This window comes from Bombina bombina, chromosome 5 (genome assembly GCF_027579735.1).
Source record: "Bombina bombina isolate aBomBom1 chromosome 5, aBomBom1.pri, whole genome shotgun sequence".
Taxonomy (NCBI): domain Eukaryota; kingdom Metazoa; phylum Chordata; class Amphibia; order Anura; family Bombinatoridae; genus Bombina; species Bombina bombina.
In genome coordinates, this window is record NC_069503.1 from 910,824,511 (window position 1) to 910,848,351 (window position 23,841).

The 23,841-nt window shown below is 37.9% G+C and overlaps 1 protein-coding gene across 1 annotated transcript in view; it reads right to left on the minus strand.

The window, feature by feature from the left end:
* ASPH (aspartate beta-hydroxylase) overlaps positions 1-23,841 on the minus strand; it is a 300,885-nt gene that overhangs the window by 94,484 nt on the left and 182,560 nt on the right. The window lies entirely within an intron of this gene.

A 23,841-nucleotide genomic window follows, 5' to 3' on the forward strand; every position in this document is an offset into this window, starting at 1 on the left:
AAGATAATGAATCATAATTAGATAATAGAAGTAAATTGGAAAATAGTTTCAAATTGTATGTTCTATCAGAATCAAGAAAGCATTTTTTGGGTTTCGTGTCCCTTTACCTATGCAGCAATAAATGTGGTCTTCTGCCTGCAAAGGAGTGTGGTGTTATTGTGTTTCATTGCTTGGATTGAACATTGGTAAAGGTCTGCATATGTTTTACCCATAAAAAGTCATATAAACCAATAGTATTTGTATTGAAGTCATAACTCATTTTGCTGAATTATTATTGAGAAACATATTTGACTGAAAAAGAGGTAGCTGGATTAATGTAGCTTGTCCCGTAACTGTTGTTTTATAATGAATTAAACACATTTTATGCCTTTATGTTCAAAGAATCTTAATAAAATATGATATCTAAGATTAAGGTTTACAGGTTTATGCAGACAAAGAACCCATGCTGACTGTGACTATTAACAAGAGCTCTACCTCCCATATTAGGCTCACAGAGGGTGAACCATTCATTTAGGATTAGCACTTTTTATGTTTAAGGTAGAGTTATTAACATGAGAAATATGGCTTATTTATCATTAATGGAATTTTGCAAAGGCAATCTTTTAACTGTCCCTTAAAGTTTATGAGTGTTTGTTCAACCAAATGTAAACTAATGTCATTAGAACTGACATTTTACTTGACAACGTCAATATTAACGTCTATGAACTCACATTAAAACATTATTGATGACATCAAATCTAAATGATAAAATTACATATCAGATCAAGCCATAATTCAAAATCAGAAACAGCAACTTACATCAAAGTTCAATTGCTTGAAAAAACAATGCACAATTACACAACTTAAATTTGCGCCAAAACATTGGTGTACCAGCTTATTATAAAGCATTGCAACTGTAACCACACAGGGTTAGATTACGAGTGGACCGCAAAAGTTTGTGTGCGAGGGATAAGGGGTTTATTGTGAGTGTTTTTGCGCTTGTCGGGCTTACTGCTGGTATTACAAGTTAAAAGTAAATGCGATCGCTTGAGCACGTTCAAGATTTACGCTTGAATGATTACTGCGTCAACAGAGCTCTGGTAAACTGTTTCACTAAACAAAAAAGTTGCACAAAACACATAAAAAATACATTACAAAGTGTAGTTACATTTTAATAAATATATAAATAAACTGTAAAAAGTACTTTTAATACAGCACTCTTGCCTCAGAACCTTTAAATAAAAATTAGATGGTTACATATAAAACATACCCATCTATACTGGTAGAGATCTAACACACAAACAATTGATATCAGTATCTAAGGATTTTATTACATCATAATAAGAGGGAAAATAAATAAACCCTAAAGCATATAATGTAGCTAGTGCTAGTAACACAAAATAAAACAAAAAAAACAATTTACAAAAGTAAACCTAAAGTGAACATACATCTTGAATAATATAAGTCCCTTGAATAAAAATATCAAGCAGAAAAATAAATGTCCTTTCCAAAAGAATTACCACACTGGATATCAGAGAAACATGGAATCCAATACGTGGGTATAACAGTCCAGTATTCAACCGGAGATACTATCCTGCAGAGGCAATAATGCTGGTAAAACACAAGGTCTAGATATTTGAAACCTTGCTCGACATCCGTACGCAAAGGGAATCAGCTGACAGGCAAAGCTCTGCTACTTACGCTGTAAAGCTAGCAGTAAAAAAACACCAGACAGAACAGCTGAGCAGCCGGAGGGATCCTAGAACGCTAACACCTGACTGCGTCAGATGCCAGGTAATTCATTACAGTAAAAAAAAGCAGGTAACTAGAACCTTGAATTACCTAAGTAGACCTCTGTAAATAACAAACTTATTTAGCGGTACACTCCGCAAAGTTCAGTGTCCCAGTATAGAAATCTCCTCTCTCTCCTCTCTTAGAGTCGTATTTGGTGTTGTTAGTGTGGTAAGAATCAATTATTCAGGTAGCCAATAACAGAATGCCAGCAAATTTTTACCAAAAAAGGAGAACAGAAAAGGAGGTTTGGGTGCAACTATTTCTAAAAAGTAACATTTATTATATAGATTCAAATCTACAAATAGGGGTATACAGAACAATTAGGAGAAAAAATGGACCAAACAACATGTCCCAAAAAGAGCTGATATCTTCTCACCTCCAGATGGCAAAAAAGGCCTTGTTTAGGAGGGTACCTGTAACCAGGTCCTGGAGAAGTACCAGACAGACTTACATACAAACCCTAGGAAAGGTCTGTGATTTGTGCCCCCAGCTTCCCGGCCATATCAGGAAACATCGGCGTTGGATGGGGACACAACACGCACCTCTCCAGTGGTCAAAAAAGAGAAGAAAAGGACAAAATATATCAAGGTGATGCGTTTCGACCCGTACACAGGCCCTTTTTCAAACCGACTATCACGCAAACACGATCGCATTTTCGCAATTAAACTAACCTAACATGAAAATATGAATATTTCATATTCCAATGTTCTTAACATAACGGATTATGTCCTATTTATTCATAATTAAATATCTCTACATATATCTGATGGTTTCTGCAGAAATATATATGTATACCTATATATATATATATATATATATATATATATATATATATATATATATATATATATATATATATATATATATATATATACATACATACACATACACACATGTTTATATTTAGGTAGAGATATATACATATATAATATATATATATATATATATATATATATATATATATATATATATATATATATATATATATAAATAGTTAAAACCTTTATTAAAAATAAATATTGCATAAATATGTTTTTTTATGTTTTCATCTACTTAATTGCAAATGGCTCCAAAGCACTTATATATACATATATGTTTTTATATGTGTACATATGAATTAATGTATTTATGTGTGTATTTATGCACAAACTTTTTGTTTCTCTCCTCACATTTGAGTGATTTTTCAATTACACATAAGAATTTGTTTGAAGTCACAATTATTTGCTGCATATTTTTTTGTGCACACCACTTTAATGGTTGACAAAACAAAACAATGATTATCGTTGTGATAGAAACTAAATAACAATTGGCACAGAACAGAAACATTGTTCTGAAAACAAAACCACCTGAAATTATTCCAAAACAGTAGAAAAATAAGCACAAAAAAACTAGATCTGAAAAGCAAGTTTTTTTTTGGCTATGGAGGAGCTAGAAGGCTTACACTATTGCCTAGATTACGAGTTTGGCGTTAGCCTTAAAAAGCAGCGTTGAGAGGTCCCAATGCTGCTTTTTAATGCCCGCTGGTATTACGAGTCTAACAGGTACAGGTGTACCGCTCACTTTTCTTCCGCGACTCGAGGCTACCGCAAATCCCTAACATCACCGACACCTACTTACATTTATTAACCCCTAATCTGCCACCCCCAACGTGGCCGCTGCTATGTTAAAGGTATAAACCCCTAAACCTAAGTCTAACCCTAACCCCCCCAACTTAAATATAATTTAAATTAAAACGAAATAAATTTAACATAATTAAATAAATTAATCCTATTTAAAATTAAATACTTACCGATAAAATAAACCCTAAACTAGCTACAATATAACTAATAGTTACATTGTAGCTATCTTAGGATTTATATTTATTTTACAGGCAACTTTGTATTTATTTTAACTAGGTACAATAGTTATTAAATAGTTATTAACTATGTAATAACTACCTAGCTAAAATAAGTACAAAATTACCTGTAAAATAAATTCTAACCTAAGTTACAATTACACTACACTATCATTAAATAAATTACCTAAACTACCTACAATTAATTAAAATTAAATTAAATAATCTAAATTACGAAAAAAACAACACTAAATTACAGAGAAAAAAAAAATAATTACAAGAATTTTAAACTAATTACACCTAATCTAATCCCCCTAATAAAATAAAAAATCCCCCCCAAAATAATAAAATTCCCTACCCTATACTAAATTACAAATAGCCCTTAAAAGGGCCTTTTGTGGGGCATTGCCCCAAAGTAATCAGCTCTTTCACCTGTAAAAAAAATACAATACCCCCCGAACATTAAAACCCACCACCCACACAGCCAACCGTACTCTAAAACCCACCCAATCCCCCCTTAAAAAAACCTAACACTACCCCCCTGAAGATCTCCCTACCTTGAGCCGTCTTTACCCAGCCGGGCACAAATGGACCTCCAGAGGGGCAGAAGTCTTCATCCGATCTGGGCAGAAGAGGTCCTCCAAGCGGCAGAAGTCTTCATCCAAGCGGCATCTTCTATCTTCATCCATCCGGAGTGGAGCGGGTCCGTCTTCAATCCAGCCGATGCGGAGCCATCCTCTACAAACGACGTCCTAACACTGAATGAAGGTTCCTTTAAATGACGTCATCCAAGATGGTGTCCTTTGAATTCCGATTGTCTGATAGGATTCTATCAGCCAATCGGAATTACGGTAGGAAAAATCCTATTGGCTGATCCAATCGTAATTCAAGGGACGCCATCTTGGATGACTTCATATAAAGGAACCTTCATTCAGTGTTAGGACGTCGTTTGAAGAGGATGGCTCCGCGTTGGCTGGATTGAAGATGGACCCGCTCCACTCCGGATGGATGAAGATAGAATATGCCGCTTGGATGAGGACTTCTGCCGCTTGGAGGACCTCTTCTGCCCGGATCGGATGAAGACTTCTGCCCCTCTGGAGGTCCACTTGTGCCCGGCTGGGTGAAGACGGCTCAAGGTAGGGAGATCTTCAGGGGGGTAGTGTTAGGTTTTTTTAAGGGGGGATTGGGTGGGTTTTAGAGTAGGGTTGGGTGTGTGGGTGGTGGGTTTTAATGTTGGGGGTATTGTATTTTTTTTACAGGTGAAAGAGCTGATTACTTTGGGGCAATGCCCCGCAAAAGGCCCTTTTAAGGGCTATTTGTAATTTAGTATAGGGTAGGGAATTTTATTATTTTGGGGGGGGGGATTTTTTATTTTATTAGGGGGATTAGATTAGGTGTAATTAGTTTAAAATTCTTGTAATTCTTTTTTTTTTTTCCTGTAATTTTGTGTGTTTTTTTTCCGTAATTTAGTTTATTTAATTTAATTTTAATTAATTGTAGGTAGTTTAGGTAATTTATTTAATGATAGTGTAGTGTTAGGTGTAATTGTAACTTAGGTTAGGATTTATTTTACAGGTAATTTTGTACTTATTTTAGCTAGGTAGTTATTAAATAGTTAATAACTATTTAATAACTATTGCACCTAGTTAAAATAAATACAAAGTTGCCTGTAAAATAAATTATTATAAACTATTAGTTATATTGTAGCTATCTTAGGGTTTATTTTATTGCTAAGTATTTAGTTTTAAATAGGATTAATTTATTTAATTATGTTAAATTTATTTTGTTTAATTTAAATTATATTTAAGTTAGGGGGTTAGGGTTAGACTTAGGTTTAGGGGTTAATAAATTTAATATAGTAGCGGCGATGTTGGGGTCGGAAGATTAGGGGTTAATAAATTTAATATAGTTGCGGCGACGTTGGGGGGGGGCAGATTAGGGGTTAATAACTATAATGTAGGTGGCGGCGATGTTGGGGACAGTAGATTAGGGGTTAATAAGTATAATGTAGGTGGTGGCGGAGTCCGGAGCGGCAGATTAGGGGTTAATAAGTATAATGTAGGTGGCGGCGGAGTCCGGAGCGGCAGATTAGGGGTTAATAATATAATGTAGGTGTCAGCAATAGCGGGGGTGGCAGATTAGGGGTTAATAAGTGTAAGATTAGGGGTGTTTACACTTGGGGTTCATGTTAGGGTGTTAGGTGTAGACATAACATTAATTTCCCCATAGGAAACAATGGGGCTGCGTTATGAGCTAAACGCTGCTTTTTTGCAGGTGTTAGGTTTTTTTTCAGCCAGCTCAGCCCCATTGTTTCCTATGGGGAAAACGTGCACAAGCACGTTTAGCCAGCTTACCGCTACCGTAAGCAAAGCTGGTATTGAGGTGAGATGTGGAGCTAAATTCTGCTCTACGCTCACCTTTTTGTGGCTAACGCCAGGTTTAAAAAAACCTGTAATACCAGCGTTGTCTTAAGGGAGCGGTGGAAAAAAAAGGCTCATTAGCCCCGCAAGCCTTACCGACAAAAACTCGTAATCTAGCCGTATGTTTGCTCCTGTTTCACGCTTAAAGGGACATACAACCGCAAACTTTTCTTGGATAATTCAGACAGACACATTTAAATAACTTTTATTTTATTTCTATTATTAAATTTGCTTCATTCTCTTTGTTGAAGGAGCAGCAATACATTACTGGGAGCTAGCTGAGCACAACTGACAAACCAATGACAAGGGGCATATATATGCAGTCACCATTCAGCAGCAAGCTCCTAGTATTGCATGGTTGCTCCTGAGCCAACCTAGGTATGTTTTAAATTGGAAAGTTGTTAAAACTGAATCATGAAAGTAAAAAATGTAGGTTGAATGTCTCTTTAACAGGTAACAGGACACACAGGGGCCAATTTATTAATGTCTGGTGGACATGATATGCTGGAGCGTATCATGTCCGCCAGACATCGCTGAATGCGGACAGCATACGCTGTCGGCATTCAGCATTGCACAAGCAGTTCTAGTGAACTGCCTGTGCAATGCCGCCCCCTGCAGATTTGCAGGCAATCGGCCACTAGCAGGGAATGTCAATCATCCCGATCGTATTCGATTGGGCTGATTGCTGTACGCGTCTGGCTCACGCGGAAACAGGGCAAGTTGGTTCTATTCGGGGCATAGTAAATCGGCCCCATAGTCTCTTAAGACATATTTAATGGCAAACAAACCGCTCCCAGTCAAAACGCCAGTTAGCAAAGGCAAATATGCAGTTAAGTTGCAGGAATACTAAAGCATACAGGAACAGCTGGGAGACCAGAGCCTTGTGGTATATTTTATATTGTTACATTGATTACATTGTAAAAAGCATCAAATTGTGTTTCCTCTTTTTCCAGTCATGTTCTAAACAAGTATTTTTTACATACAGCCTGATCATCACCAAAAGTGCCACAAATAAAATACACAACCTATCTCTCAAGTTGTTTTCCAGACCAGTATTGGATCACATGCATAACTACAGGAGACTTTTATACCCCCGACACTATCCAGCCTGCACCTATGGTATCTTTCTGCATGGGTGAGGGCAAACAGCAGGATACACTCTCTCAGTCTATTACAGTCTGGAAACCCAGATGATCTTCTCAGGTATATACCAGCATGATGGAACCACTTAAAAGCTCATATGTAAAGGCCCAAATGGCTAATCCGTGAGTCAACAAACACGCTGTACTGAAGGGCAGGAAACATATTTTTTCACTTGCACAACAATATAAACATTTCTACTGGAGCAGAGTTTTAACTCCAGCTGCCTTACTTCAGAAAGCATAGGAAGAGACATTAGCAGGAAGCAGGGTTAAATAGAGAGAACTCAACCCCTTCAGACTTCTAGAAAGTGTATTTTACCTACCCAAATAGTCCAAGGCCAAATACTTATAAGTACTCACATAATTCTAGAAAAATGTGAAAACAAATATTTCTATAAACTCAACTGCTGACCGGTAACAAAAAGCTTTAAGACTCGATGATTGAACAGGTGACAATTTAGGACTGAATAACAAAACGTCAAATAAATACATAAATGAAAACATAGTCAAATAGGAATGCTATATCAACAAAAACAAGCTTTACACAAATATGCTCAACAAGCGTGGTTTAAGAAATCAATTGCAATGCTAACACCAACCACAGTTAGTCTAAAAAAGCAGGTTGGGAAAGTTATCAAAATGAACCTGACACAACATAAAATCATTGAAAAATAAAAAAATAAAAACCTTCAAGAGCTACAGAATTGTGCTTTGAACAAACTGGCCAGAAATAAAACAAATTTCAATTCTAGAGTCCTTAAGCAGCAGTGTATAAAAACTCAGAATAGTCACCAGAGAAAAGAAAAATAGGAAAAGTATTTCTATCCATAAACATGGCTTAAGTAATCTGCAATGTTCAGATTCACAATTACTTTCAGGAGATCAAGAAGCAATGCAATTGCCTGAAGCAATTCTTTACCTTGACTAAACAGAGAGGCAGAAATAAAACCCACATGCTTCTTTCCCCTTAAGCAAGACAAGAAGTATCAGCAGAATCTAAATTTGTGCAAAACACTTAGGGGTCAAATGATGCTCAAAATCTGCACAGCCACACACTTATAGAGAATCACAGAGGAAATCAAGGCTAAAATGTAATAAAAGCTTCATAAGGGCCACCTGGCAACAAGCCAGAAAGCAGAAGTGTAAAAAATATACAAAAAGTCCTGAGAATTCCTCAAACCTATTTTTCACTGTAAGACAAAGGGAGGTGCTCTTAAAGGGGCGTTCATCCTATAGGGCACAATACAAGTGGAGTGCTAAATATTGCTTTTGTGAAAGCAATATTTGTGCTCCACTAATTACTACAAGCGCATGCTAATATAAGCAGGTATTACAACGTGAGCTGGGAAGCATTGCACTCACGAGAGCGCGCTTCCATAGGCTCCAATGGGTGACTCGTTCTCATGCCGTGAGGCACGGCATGAGAACTAGCACAGCAAAGGGGGTAAGTTGCACAGCAATGGGCAGCAAATTGTAAATATATATGTATATACTTATATACATATATATTTGTGTGTTAATATGTGTATATACACATATTAACACATAAATACATACAGGATCTCACAAAAGTGAGTACATCTCTCACATTTTTGTAAATATTTTATTATATCTTTTCATGTGACAACACTGAAGAAATGACACTTTGCTACAATGTAAAGTAGTGAGTGTACCACCTGTATAACAGTGTAAATTTGCTATCCCATCAAAATAACTCAACACACAGCCATTAATGTCTAAACCATTGGCAACAAAAGTGAGTACACCCCTAAGTGGAAATGTCCAAATTTGGCCCTATTAGCCATTTTCCCTCCCCGGTGTCATGTGACTCATTCGTGTTACAAGGTCTCAGGTGTGAATGAGGAGCAGGTGTGTTAAATTTGGTGTTATCGCTCTCACACTCATATTGGTCACTGGAAGTGCAACATGGCACCTCATGGCAAAGAACCTCTGAGGATCTGAAAAAAAGAATTGTTGTTGTACATAAAGATGGTCTAGGCTATAAGAAGATTGCCAAGACCCTGAAACTGAGCTGCAGCACGGTGGGCAAGACCATACAGCGGTTTCACAGGACAGGTTCCACTCAGAACAGGTCTTGCCATGGTCGATCAAAGAAGTTGAGTGCACATGCTCAGCGTCATATCCAGAGGTTGTCTTTGGGAAATAGACGTATGAGTGCTGACAGTATTGCTGCAGAGGTTGAAGGGGTGGGGGGTCAGCCTGTCAGTGCTCAGACCATATCCCGCACACTGCATCAAATTGGTCTGCATGGCTGTCATCCCAGAAAGAAGCCTCTTCTAAAGATGATGCACAAGAAAGCCCCCAAACAGTTTGCTGAAGACAAGCAGACTAAGGACATAGATTACTGGAACCATGTCCTGCGATCCAATAAGACCAAGATAAAATGATTTGGTTCAGATGGTGTCAAGGGTGTGTGGCGTCAACCAGGTGAGGAGTACAAAGACGTGTGTCTTGCCTACAGTCAAGCATGGTGGTGGGATTGTCATGGTCTGGGCCTGCATGAGTGCTGCCGGCTCTGGGGAGCTACAGTTCATTGAGGGAACCATAAATGCCAACATGTACTGTTCCATACTGAAGCAGAGCATGATCCCCTCCCTTCGGGGACTGGGCCGCAGGGCAGTACTCTAACATGATAACGACCCCAAACACATCTCCAAGACGACCACTGCCTTGCTAAAGAAGCTGAGGGTAAAGGTGATGGACTGGCCAAGTTCGTCTCCAGACCTAAACCCTATTGAGCATCTTTGGGGCATCCTCAAATGGAAGGTGGGGAAGCACAAAGTCTCTAACATCCACCAGCTCCATGATGTCGTCATAGAGGATTGGAAGAGGACTCCAGTGGCAACCTGTGAAGCTCTGGTGAACTCCATGCCCAAGAGGGTTAAGGCAGTGCTGAAAAAAATGGTGGTCAAACAAAATATTGACACTTTGGGTCCAATTTGGACATTTCCACTTAGGGGTGTACTCACTTTTGTTACCAACGGTTTAGACATTAATGGCTGTGTGTTGAGTTATTTAGAGGGGACAGCAAATTTACACTGTTATACAGGCTGTACACTCACTACTTTACATTGCAGCAAAGTGTAATTTCTTCAGTGTTGTCACATGAAAAGATATAATAAAATATTTACAAAAATGTAAGGGCTGTACTCACTTTTGTGAGATAATGTATATAAGCATACTCAAAGGAAAGCAGTAGAAACCAGCCGTGAGTCCGATAAAAATAAATCTTTATTTCTTCTATTTAAAAACAGCATAGAATATTCCAAAACAGTGAAACGGGTTGGCGATAGACCAGGTCTAACAGGTTTCAGCTCAACTGAGCTGTACTCATATATATTTACTGGGAACACACAGTTCCTATAGACTGCAATGTAAAGGCACTTTTCAGTGCCATTTTTTTTTTCTAACACCCCGCACCCACCAACTTTAGCCCCTCAAATTTAATTTTTTTTAATAAAACACACAACACTGTATTTTGGCTGCATTTGGGGCATATTTATAAAGTTAACCAGAGATCTGATCTTTGTTTAATTTTATAAGTGCTAATTGCAACCGCAAGCTCGTGATTTGCCCGTTTTAAGGCATGCTGTACTTGTAATCTAGCCTTTAATGTTTTGTGATTCAGACAGTTGTGAGTATAAATGTTTTTACTTCTATAACCAAATTTGCTTCATTCTCATGGTATTTATTTAATGAAGAGCAAACCTAGGTAGGTATTATGCATGTGTTTGGAACCCAAAAGCTGTCTTCATATCAAAATTTCACAACTAGTGCCTGGGACCAGGAAGATGGATGTGGAGTCATGAGGACCACTTTGCAGTCTGATGGCACGCATTGGTGGAATCAAGACAGTCTATGGGTGGAGCATAAGAAGGATACCTTGTTTCAGTTTGTGATACTGGGATATCTATATGGAGGCACATTTTACTCAGGACTCTCCCATAAAACGCAAATGGTTTGGAGCTCTGAATTTAGCAAAGACTAATGCACTTGTCATCTTTACGAAAATAAAGGAATTCCTGCAGGAATTGCATCCAGGATTGTAAAAAAAAATATTTTAGGATTGCATTTTGTGGCATGATTCCTGCTTGAGAGCTCTGTCATTTCCTACCCTATTATAGGGACATTAAAAATCTACAACCCCAAGACAACCAAAATAGGGATTTTTTTTTTATTTTTTTTTTAATGCACTTAAAAATAATCAATAGGCAAAAATAAATCAAGCTGACACAACTGCCTGAAGGACTTTCTTACCAAAGGCTGCCTCAGAAGAGGCAAAAACATAAAAATGTCAGAATTTAGTAAAATAATGTACAGAAGGCCAAGTAGCTGCCTTGCAAATTTGGTCAACAGAAGCCTCATTCTTGAAGGCCAAGAAGCCTGAACTGATCTTGTGGAATGAACAGTAATCTATTTAGGTGGATGCTGACCCGCCTCCAAGTAAGTATTACAAATCAAAACTTTCCACCAAGAATCCAAATAAACAGCAGATACTTTCTTCCTGAAAAGTTAACAAACAAACTTGAAGTTTGTCTGAAATCCTTAGTAGCATCAATATAATATGTAAATGCTCTAACAACATCCAAATTATGCAAAGACCTCTCTGAAGGATTTTTGGGATTAGGGCACAAAGAAGGGACAACAATTTCCCTACTTATAATTGTCTGAAGACAAGAACTTCAGGCAAAAAAATCAAATGTAGACCTTAAAACTACCTTATCCGGATGATATACGCTGTCAGCATTTATCATTGCACAAGCAGTTCTGGTGAACTGCTTGTGCAATGCCGCCCCCTGCTGATTCACGGCCAACTGGCCGGTAGCAGAGGGTGTCAATAAATTAAATCATATAAGAAATTGGGCAGAATGATGTCCGCAGCCTCAGAGGTAGCGGACGTAGCAAAGAACAGACAACAGAGGGGCGCCTCATGTGTATATCAGCATGTCAGAATAGACAGACAGAGGATAATAAAGCCAAATGGATAATCACATTTAGCCCAAGTACACTTATGTACTTGTAGAAGTAGGCTAGTAACTTAAGGTGTACCAGCAAAATCCTCTCCAGGTGATCTGGAACCAAAGCAGGTGTGTCATGACTCACTCTACGAGTGGTAAATTCCAAATAGCAAAAAGTAGGTACTGAACCAGAGCTTATATAGAACAAGTTGTTTATTAAAAACAATTTAAAATATGTAAAAAGCAATTGTTACAATGAATAAAATGCAACGCGTTTCTCAGCCTTAGCATTGGCTGCTTCATCAGGCATATAATACCTACTAACTGACATACTATTTAAACTAATTCTAACCAATCACAGACAACTGCACACCCCTTTTGGGGCGTGTAATCATTAATTGATTAAATGATGAATGACAACAAACCTGTAGTGGGGATAAAGATACATACAATGTTATACAAAAGCAGTAACAGTGATACAGAATACAGTATAAAAGTTGCAATAACAATACAACCCAATACATATATAATATATATTACAATCACAATACAGCTCAATATATGTACATATATATATATATATATATAATATATAAATACCAAACCATATAGGTGATGAAAATGTTTGTATGCATCGTTTAGCATATAGGCCTATATTTAAATGCAAGTATGATTATATGCCACTGGTCAAACGTTTAAATGAAATCTGTTCCTAAATTTTTATTTATCTATAGTATCCGTTATTATGTATTTACATAGTTCTAACAATATCTAACAATGGGATAGTGTTTGTTATCCTTGAATTTTCATATATACTATACTAACAGTTTACTCTGGGAAGAAGAACCAGTGGAGGAAACAAATAAGCAAGCTGAGATGACCAAGGAGCTACTAGAATAGTAGTTAAGAGACTATTCACCTGAATGCAGAGACTGACAACTGAGAAAGTCTGCTTCCCAGTTATCTGCTCCTGGAATATTAACTGCAGATATCAGAGAGGAACTTGTTTCTGCCCATGAGAAAATTTGCTAAGGAAATGTGGGTTCCCCCCTGATGGTTGATATAGGCCACTGCTGTGACTTTGCCTAATTGAAAGTAGAGATGAGACTCCAATTTCAACAGAGGCCAAGACTGAAGAGTCCTGAAAATAGCACTGAGTTCTAAAAAATGTATTGACAACTTTGCTTCCTGAAGAACCCAAACCCCATGTGCTTTCAAAGATCCCCCAAACAGCTCCCCAACCTGAAAAACTTGCATTTGTAGTGTCCAGGAAGCATGAGAAAAAGAAGCCCCCTGAATAATTAATTGTTGATCCAGCCACCAATTTAGAGACTGACTTGTTCTGTGATCCAGACAAATCCCCTGAGACAGCTGAGTATGATTCCTGAACAAAGCATACAAAGCTAAAGAGGTCTCATGTGAAAACGAGCAAATGTAATTAAATCAGAATCTACAATCATGAGACCCAGAATTTCCATACAAAAGGCAACAGAGGGAAAGAAAGAGACTAACGGTGCAAACAGGCTGACACCAGCTTTAGCCGTCTCTGATCTGTTAGAGAAAGACTCATGGAGATTGAAACCCCAGAAAAGTAACCCTTGTCTGAGGCACCTCTTTGGAAAACAGATCTTCCAACCATGCTGTTGAAGAAACAACAAAAGTCTATTGGTTTGAGATTCTGCTAAATAAAAAGATGGATCTTGAACCAAGATATTGTCCAGGTAAGGAAACACTGCAATACCCTGAGATCTGATCATAGACAAAAAGCCACTCAGAACCTGTGTGAAAAACATAATTTATGTAAGAACTTACCTGATAAATTTATTTATTTCATATTGGCAAGAGTCCATGAGCTAGTGATGTAAGGGATATACAATCCTACAGGAGGGGCAAAGTTTCACAAAGAGATGACTGCGTTCTGTATAGAAACAAAAAAAGAAGAGGCGCTCTGGTGCAGATGATCCTTGGCTACAAATGATTCTAAACTAACAGTTCAGAGTAATACTCACAAAGATGTTTGCACATGCAGTGCAATAACAGGTGAGCCGAAGCTTCAGAGCCGCTCGGCTGACTCGCTAGAGGGTGAAATCAGCTGTTCACTGGGTAATCACTTCACCAACGATGTGGGGAAAAAGATACCTATGACATAAAATATAGATACCGCCCTTGGTGCAGATTATCCCAGGCACAGAATACACATAAAACAGATGTCGAGAAGTTATACTCACAAACGGAGTTGCACAAGCAGTGCAATATCAGGCGTGCCGAATCTTAAAGAGCCGTTCGGCTGACTCCCTGAGGCCTGTACAGCTGCTCCTGGATCGTTGGAGGAGTGGTGGAAAATAAAGGTGGATATGCCGGTAGAGATTAATCCAAGCAAGGGATCAATAAGGCAAATAGAACAATTCACCAGCAAGGTAGACAAAATAAAAGTATTTATTAAAAATATAAAAATTACTTAGCAACGCGTTTCTCGGCTAACATGCCGTTTCATCAGGCTACAACAGATGTAGCCTGATGAAACGGCATGTTAGCCGAGAAACGCGTTGCTAAGTAATTTTTATATTTTTAATAAATACTTTTATTTTGTCTACCTTGCTGGTGAATTGTTCTATTTGCCTTATTGATCCCTTGCTTGGATTAATCTCTACCGGCATATCCACCTTTATTTTCCACCACTCCTCCAACGATCCAGGAGCAGCTGTACAGGCCTCAGGGAGTCAGCCGAACGGCTCTTTAAGATTCGGCACGCCTGATATTGCACTGCTTGTGCAACTCCGTTTGTGAGTATAACTTCTCGACATCTGTTTTATGTGTATTCTGTGCCTGGGATAATCTGCACCAAGGGCGGTATCTATATTTTATGTCATAGGTATCTTTTTCCCCACATCGTTGGTGAAGTGATTACCCAGTGAACAGCTGATTTCACCCTCTAGCGAGTCAGCCGAGCGGCTCTGAAGCTTCGGCTCACCTGTTATTGCACTGCATGTGCAAACATCTTTGTGAGTATTACTCTGAACTGTTAGTTTAGAATCATTTGTAGCCAAGGATCATCTGCACCAGAGCGCCTCTTCTTTTTTTGTTTCTATACAGAACGCAGTCATCTCTTTTTCAACATCTTTGGAGAGAGCAGCTATCGTTTGGGACATCATTTCCAGATTGGACATCACTCTATATTGGGACTTTCACTTGCATCTATGGATGTATATTTCCTAACCATATGACTGTGGTGACTATTGTTATGTATTTGTATTTATAATTATACAGTTCATATTGTTTATTTTTTGTAAGATATAAAACTTAGGATCTATCCATATTATCACTTTTTTGAAATAGCATAAATTAGGCGCACCTTATTTCTGGACACACTACTTAGATATAGTAGAGCCCCATTGTTTTTGTAAAGTTTCACAAACCTCAAAATGCCTATAAATATACCCCTCACCACACCCACAATTCAGTTTAACGAATAGCCAAGTAGTGGGGTGATAAAGAAAGGAGTAAAAAGCATTAAAAAAAGGAACTGGAAATATAATTGTGCTTTATACAAAAAATCATAACCACCATAAAAAGGGTGGGTCTCATGGACTCTTGCCAATATGAAAGAAATTAATTTATCAGGTAAGTTCTTACATAAATTATGTTTTCTTTCATGAAATTGGCAAGAGTCCATGAGCTAGTGACGTATGGAATAGTAATACCCAAGATGTGGAACTCCACAGAAGAGTAACTACAGAGGGAGGGATAAAAATATTAACAGCCATTTTACGCTGAAAAAATTAATCCACAACCAAAAAAAATATAATTTTTTTCTTATAGTTGAAAAGAAAAAAACTTAAACATAAGCAGAAGAATCAAACTGAAACAGCTTCCTGAAGAACTTTTCTACCAAAAACTGCTTCTGAAGAAGCAAATACATCAAAACGGTAGAATTTAGTAAATGTATGCAAAGAAGGCCAATTTGCTGCTTTGCAAATCTGATCAACGGAAGCTTCATTCTTAAAAGCCCACGAAGTGGAGACTGATCTAGTAGAATGATCTGTAATTCTCTAAGGTGGGGTCTGACCCGACTCCAAATAAGCCTGATGAATTAAAAGCTTTAACCAAGATGCCAAGGAAATGGCAGAAGCTTTCTGACCTTTCCTAGAACCAGAAAAGACAACAAATAGACTAGAAGTCTTCCTGAAATCTTTAGTAGCTTCAATATAATATTTCAAAGCTCTTACAACATCCAAAGAATGTAAGGATCTCTCCAAATAATTCTTAGGATTAGGACACAAAGAGGGAACAGCAATTTCTCTATTAATGTTATTAGAATTCACAACCTTAGTTAGAAATTTAAATGAAGTCCGCAAAACTGCCTTATCCTGATGGAAAATCAGAAAAGGAGATTCACAAGAAAGAGCAGATAATTCAGAAACTCTTCTAGCAGAAGAGATGGCCAAAAGGAACAACTCTTTCCAAGAAAGTAGTTTAATGTCCAAAGAATGCATAGTCTCAAAAGGGGGAGTCTGTAAAGCCTTCAAAACCAAATTAAGACTCCAAGGAGGAGAGATTGATTTAATAACAGGCTTGATACGGACCAAATATATAAGAAAGTATATATAAGGAATATAAGGATGCTTAGCAATCTTTCTGTGAAATAAAACGTAAAGAGCAGAGATTTGTCCCTTCAAGGATCCTGCAGACAAACCTTTATCCAAACCATCCTGAAGAAACTATAAAATTCTAGGAATTCTAAAAGAATGCCAGGAGAATTTATGAGAACACCATGAAATATAAGTTTTACAAACTCGATAATAGATCTTCCTAGAAACAGATTTACGAGTCTGTAACATAGTATTAATCACTGAGTCAGAGAAACCTCTATGACTAAGCACTAGGCGTTCAATTTCCATACCTTCAAATTTAATGATTTGAGATCCTGATGGAAAAAACGGACCTTGAGACAGAAGGTCTGGTCTTAAAGGAAGTGACCAAAGTTGTCAACTGCACATCCAGACAAGATCCGCATACCAAAACCTGTGAGGCCATGCTGGAGCTACCAGAAACACAAACGATTGTTCCATTATGATCTTGGAAATCACTTTTAGAAGAAGACCAAGAGGCAGGTTGGTAACACAAAGGAAATGCTAAAACATCCACTGCCTCCACCTGAGGATCCCTGGACCTGGACAGGTACCTGGGAAGTTTCTTGTTTAGATGGGAAGCCATCAGATCTATTTCTGGAAAACTCCACATCTGAACAATCTGAGAAAAACACATCTGGATGGAGTGGCCACTCCCCCGGATGTAAAGTCTGAAGGCTGAGATAATCTGCTTCCCAATTGTCTACACCTGGGATATGTACCGCAGAAATTAGACAGGAGCTGAATTCCACCAAAGAAAGTATCTGAGATACTTTTTTGATAGCTAGGGGACTGCGAGTCCCACCCCGATGATTGACATATGCCACAGTTGTGATATTGTCTGTCTGAAAACAAATGAATGGTTCTCTCTTCAAGAGAGGCAAAACCTGAAGAGCCCTGAAAATAGCACGGAGTTCTAAAATATTGATTGGTAACCTCACCTCTTGAGATTTCCAAACCCCTTGTGCTGTCAGAGATCCCCAAACAGCTCCCCAACTTGAAAGACTTGCATCTGTTGTGATCACAGTCCAGGTTGGACGAACAAAAGAAGCCCCTTGAACTATACAATGGCGATCTAACCACCAAGTCAGAGAGAGTCGAACATTGGGATTTAAGGATATTAATTGTGATATATTTGTATAATCCCTGCACCATTGATTAAGCATACAAAGCTGGAGAGGTCTCATATGAAAACGAGCAAAGGGTATCGCGTCCGATGCTGCAGTCATGAGACCTAAAACTTCCATGCACATACTGTAGTTACTGAAGGGAATGATTGAGACTGAAGGTTCCGACAAGCTGAAACCAATTTTAACCGTCTCTTGTCTGTTAGAGACAGAGTCATGGACACTGAATCTATCTGGAAACCTAAAAATGTGACCCTTGTCTGAGGAATCTAGGAACTTTTTGGTAAATTGATCCTCCAACCAAGTCTTTGAAGAAACAACACTAGTTGATTCGTGTGAGATTCTGCAGAATGTAAAGACTGAGCAAGTACCAAGATATCGTCCAAATAAGGAAACACTGCAATACCCCGTTCTCTGATTACAGAGAGTAGGTCACCGAGAACCTTTGAAAAGATTCTTGGAGCTGACGCTAGGCCAAATGGAAGAGCGGTAAATTGGTAATGCTTGTCTAGAAAAGAGAATCTCAGAAACTGAAAGTGGTCTGGATGAATCGGAATATGAAGATATGCATCTTGTAAGTCTATCATAGACATATAATGCCCTTTCTGAACAAAAGGCAGAATAGTCCTTATAGTCACCATTTCGAAAGTTGGCACTCTTACAAAACGATTCAAAATTTTCAGATCCAGAACTAGCCTGAATGAATTTTCTTTCTTTTCGGACAATGAATAGATTTGAATAAAACCCTAGACCCTACCAACCCTGCAGCAGACAGGTGCTAACACTTAATGACCATTAAGGTTTGAACAATCCGATTGGTTAATCAATAGGTTTAGGTTTGTATAAAGCAAGTGTTATCTGAATGTGTTTTAATAATATTTTAGCCTGAGGAAACAGCTCGTTTTAGCTGAGAAACGCGTCATAAAGATTTTTACAGAAATACACTTGCTTTTTGGACACCCCTTTTTTATCATTTGTATGCTGCTAACTCTCTGGCACCTGAGAGGTATCTTGTTTTCATCTGGAGGGATCAGTCTACTGGGCGACTGTTTGGTTCCAGTCTGCAGTTTATGCACCTGCTGGTGCTTTGAATCTTGTAAGTAAGATTGCTCAATCTACCACTCGCTTGTCTAAACGTTACTGGGCTATGGTTTGCATTTTTTGTGTTCATTCAGGAACCTGTTAATCACTACCATCAAGGACCACAATCTGACTCATGAAGTATACCAGTGAGCTGGACCACTGAGAGGCTCCAGTCTGCTTCATAAGCACCAATGGGTGCACCTCCTTTGTGAGTATTCAATCGCTATCTTGTGGATTTTAGTATCTGTTATCTGGCTGTACTAGGCCATGTTTGGCGCCTCTGTGTTTTATCTTGTTTCAGTTACCCATCTACCAGGAAGACCATCCTAAGACTGAGAGCTGCCTACCTTGTCTTGGATCCATTTTTCTATTGGGACTGTATCAATATTACCCACTTGGACTTTATGTTGGTACATCTTATTATTTATGTATAAGCATATTTGTATATTCTACTAGTAACTATTTAGGTTTTTGATATTGCTTTAGCATTTGTTTGTTGGATACGCCTTAGGAGGCGCCCCCTATGGGTAGTAATACACACTGGTGTGCATTACACCCTCACTTTCCCAATTGGTAATGCTTGTCTAGAAAAGAGAATCTCAGAAACTGAAAGTGGTCTGGATGAATCGGAATATGAAGATATGCATCTTGTAAGTCTATCATAGACATATAATGCCCTTTCTGAACAAAAGGCAGAATAGTCCTTATAGTCACCATTTTGAAAGTTGGCACTCTTACAAAACGATTCAAAATTTTCAGATCCAGAACTAGCCTGAATGAATTTTCTTTCTTTTCGGACAATGAATAGATTTGAATAAAACCCTAGACCCTGTTCCTGAAACGGAACTGGTATGATTACCCCTGAAAACTCCAGGTCTGAAACACACTTCAGAAAAGCCTGAGCCTTTACTGGATTTGCTGGGATGCGTGAGAGAAAAAATCTTCTCACAGGAGGTCTTACTCTGAATCCTATTTGGTACCCCTGAGAGACAATACTCTGAATCCATTGATTTTGGACAGAATCTGCCCAAATGCTTTGGAAGAATCTTAATCTGCCCCCTACCAGCTGAGCTGGATTGCGGGCCACACCTTCATGCAGATTTGGGGGCTGGCTTTGGTTTCTTAAATGGCTTGGATTTACTCCAACTTGAAGAAGGTTTACAATTGGAACCAGATTATTTGGGGGAAGGATTGGGTTTCTGTTCCTTATTTTGTGAAAGGAACGAAAACGGTTAGAAGCTTTAAATTTACCCTTAGGTCTTTTATCCTGAGGCAAAAAAAACTCCCTCCCCCCAGTGACAGTTGAAATAATCGAATCCAACTGAGAACCAAATAAATAATTACCTTGGAAAGAAAGAGATAGTGATCTAGACTTAGATACCATGTCAGCATTCCAATATTTGAGCCACAAAGCTGTTCTACCTAAAATAGCTAAAGACATAGATTTAACATCAATTTTGATGATATCAAAAATGACATCACAGATAAAATGATTAGCATGTTCAAGCAAGCGAACAATGCTAGACAAATTAGGATCCATTTCCTGTTTCAAACCAAAACGTTGATGAAGATGCAACATCAGCCATAGAAATGGCAGGCCTGAGAAGATAGCCAGAATATAAATAAGCTTTCCTTAGATAAGATTCAAGTTTCCTATCTTAAGGGTCCTTAAAGGAAGTACTATCTTCCATAGGAATAGTAGTACATTTGGCAAGAGTAGAAATAGCCCCATCAACCTTGGGGATCTTTTTCCAAAACTCCAATCTAACTGCTAGCAAAGGATACAATTTTTTAAACCTTGAAGAAGGAATAAAAGAAGTACCAGGCCTATTCCATTCCTTAGAAATCATATCAGAAATAGCATCAGAAACTGGGAAAACCTCTGGAGTAACCACAGGAGGTTTATAAACATCATTTAAATGTTTACTAGTTTTAGTATCAAGAGGACTAAGTTTCCTCAATATCCAACGTAATCAACACCTCTTTTAACAAGGAACGAATATACTCCATTTTAAATAAATAAGTAGATTTGTCAGCGTCAATATCTGAGGTAGGATCTTTGAATCAGATAGATCCTCATCAGAGGAGGATAATTCAGTATGTTGTTGGTTATTTGAAATTTCATCAACTTTATGAGAAGTTTTAAAAGACCTTTTACGTTTATTAGAAGGCGGATAGCAGACAAAGCCTTCTGAATCACATCAGCAATAAAATCTTTTATTTTCACAGGGATATCATGTACATTAGATGTTGAAGGAACAACAAGCATTGTACTATTACTGATGGATACATTCTCTGCATGTAAAAACTTATCATGACAACTATTACATACCACAGCTGGAGATAAAATCTCCACAAATTTACAACAGATGCACTTAGCTTTGGTAGAACTGTTATCTAGGCAGCAGGGTTCCAACAGTGATTTCTGAGACAGGATCAGATTTAGACATCTTGCAAATGTAAGAGAAAAAACATATAAAGAAAAATGATCAATTTCCTTATATGGCAGTTTCAGAAATGGGAAAAAATGCAAACAGCATAGCCATCTGACATAGAAAAAGGCAAGAGGTATATAAGAATGGGATTTTAAATAAAGAAATTATTTGGAGCCAAGTATGACGCACAACATCCGGAAATGACACACCTGCGTCATTGCAGACGCAATCTTGTGCAAGGAAACTCTGCGTAAACGAAGACGCCGGAAATGACGAATTTGCGTCACCGGATGTACCTTCACGCCAAAAAATTCTCGCGCCAAGAATGACGCAATAAACATCAGCATTTTGTGACCTCGCGAGCCTAATTGTGCCCGCGAAAATTTAATGAAAAAGCAGTCAATTTGAAAAAAGACTATACCCCAGGTAAGAAAAATATTTTCCTAAATATGTTTTTTCCCAAATATGAAACTGATAGTCTGCAAAAAAGGAAATATACTGAAACCTGACTCATGGTAAATATAAGTGCAATACATATATTTAGAACTTTATATTAATAAATAAAGTGCCAAACCATAGCTGAGAGTGTCTTAAGTAAAGAAATCATACTTACCGAAAGAGACCAATCCACATATAGAAGATAGCCAAACCAGTACTGAAACAGTTATCAGTAGAGGTAATGGAATATAAGAGTATATCATCGATCTGAAAATGGGAGATAGGAGATGAATCTCTACGACCGATAAAAGAGAACCTATGAAAAAGATTTCCGGCAAGGAAAACCATAGAATTCAATAGGTGCTACTCCCTTCACGTCCCTCTGACATTCACTGTACTCTGAGAGGAATCGGGATTCAAAATGCTGAGAAGCCCATATCAACATAGAAAATCAAGCACAAACTTACTTCACCACCTCCATAGGAGGCAACGTTTGTAAAACTGAGTTGTGGGTGGGGTGAGGGGTGTATTTACAGGCATTTTGAGGTTTGGGAAACTATGCCCCTCCTGGTAGGATTGTATATCCCATACGGCACTAGCTTATGAACTCTTGCCAATTACATGAAAGAAATTGTAGAGTTGTAGCCACACAAAATGGTAGAGCAACAAACTAAAAAGCTTGTCTAGAAAAGCAAACCTCAGAAACTGGAAATGTTCCCTGTGAATTGGAGCATGAAGATAAGCATCCTTTAAAATTATTGTGGACATAAACTGAAAGTGCTTAACAAAAGGCAGAATAGTCTGAATAGTTTCCATTTTGAACGTAGTAATTTTGACAAACTTGTTTAGAGCTTTTAGATCCAGAACTGGTCTAAAAGTACCTTCCTTCTTTAGAACAATGAAGAGATTTGAATAAAATCCCAATAACTGTTCTTGCAAAGAAATTGGAACAATCACTCCCATAACTTTCAGATCCAAAACTGACTGGAAAAGGCTTGGGTCTTTAAAGGTTTCCTTGGAACATTGAACAGAAAGTACCTTCCTCTGGGAGGCCTTGTTCTAAAATCTATCCAATAACCCTGAGAGACTATACTTAGAACCCATGGATCTGGGACAGAATTCCTGAAAATAGGCCAACCTTTTTGCAGATTTGGAGATAGGGTAGATTTCTTGGCCTACTTAGTTCTGTTCCAATTAGCACTATGCCTCCAAACTGGGCCAGGTGTGTTTTGTTTCTGAGAGGAGGAATCAGCTTTCTGTTCCTTTCTCTGACGAAATTAACAAAAACATTGGAAGCTTTATTTATACTTCTTATATTGAGGGAGAAAAATGCCTTTACCAGTAACAATAAAAATAATTGATCCAAAATCAGAACCAAACAATTTCTTTCCCTAAAATAAAGAGAAAAAAATCTGGATTTAGGCATCATATCAGCAGATCACGATTTAAGCCATTAAGCTCTTCTAGAAGGAAACTGCCAGAGACATGATTTTTTTTTTTTTTTTTTTTTTTAAATAATTTTTATTGAAATATGGACAAAAGAATACAAACAAGCGTACATAAGACAGAATGAAAAAAAAATAAAGTGTCATGCGTGCCTCACAGTATGAACCTTGCAATGCAATTGAGAACAAAAGGTATTAAAATTAAGGTTCAGAAAGCAGTTATTAAATATTCAGTCCATTTTTGTAAACTGCGGAGAAAACATGGGTGTTATTCTAATACATTGTAGAAAAGAAATTATTGATGGCGAGAAGCATGGGCAAAAACACATCCATCTGGAAATAAAAGCATAGATGAATTTGGAAAGCTAGGCATACTAGTCAGATACCAGAAAGTTAGGAGGGGTGGGGAGGAGGAGAGAAAAAAAAAAAAAAAAAAAAAGGGGAGTGGGAAGGGAAAGGTGAGGGCTAGGCTGAGGCTACAATGGTATATTTTATTCCACTATATGGGGTTGGAGAAGGGGAAGGGAGTCGGGTGGA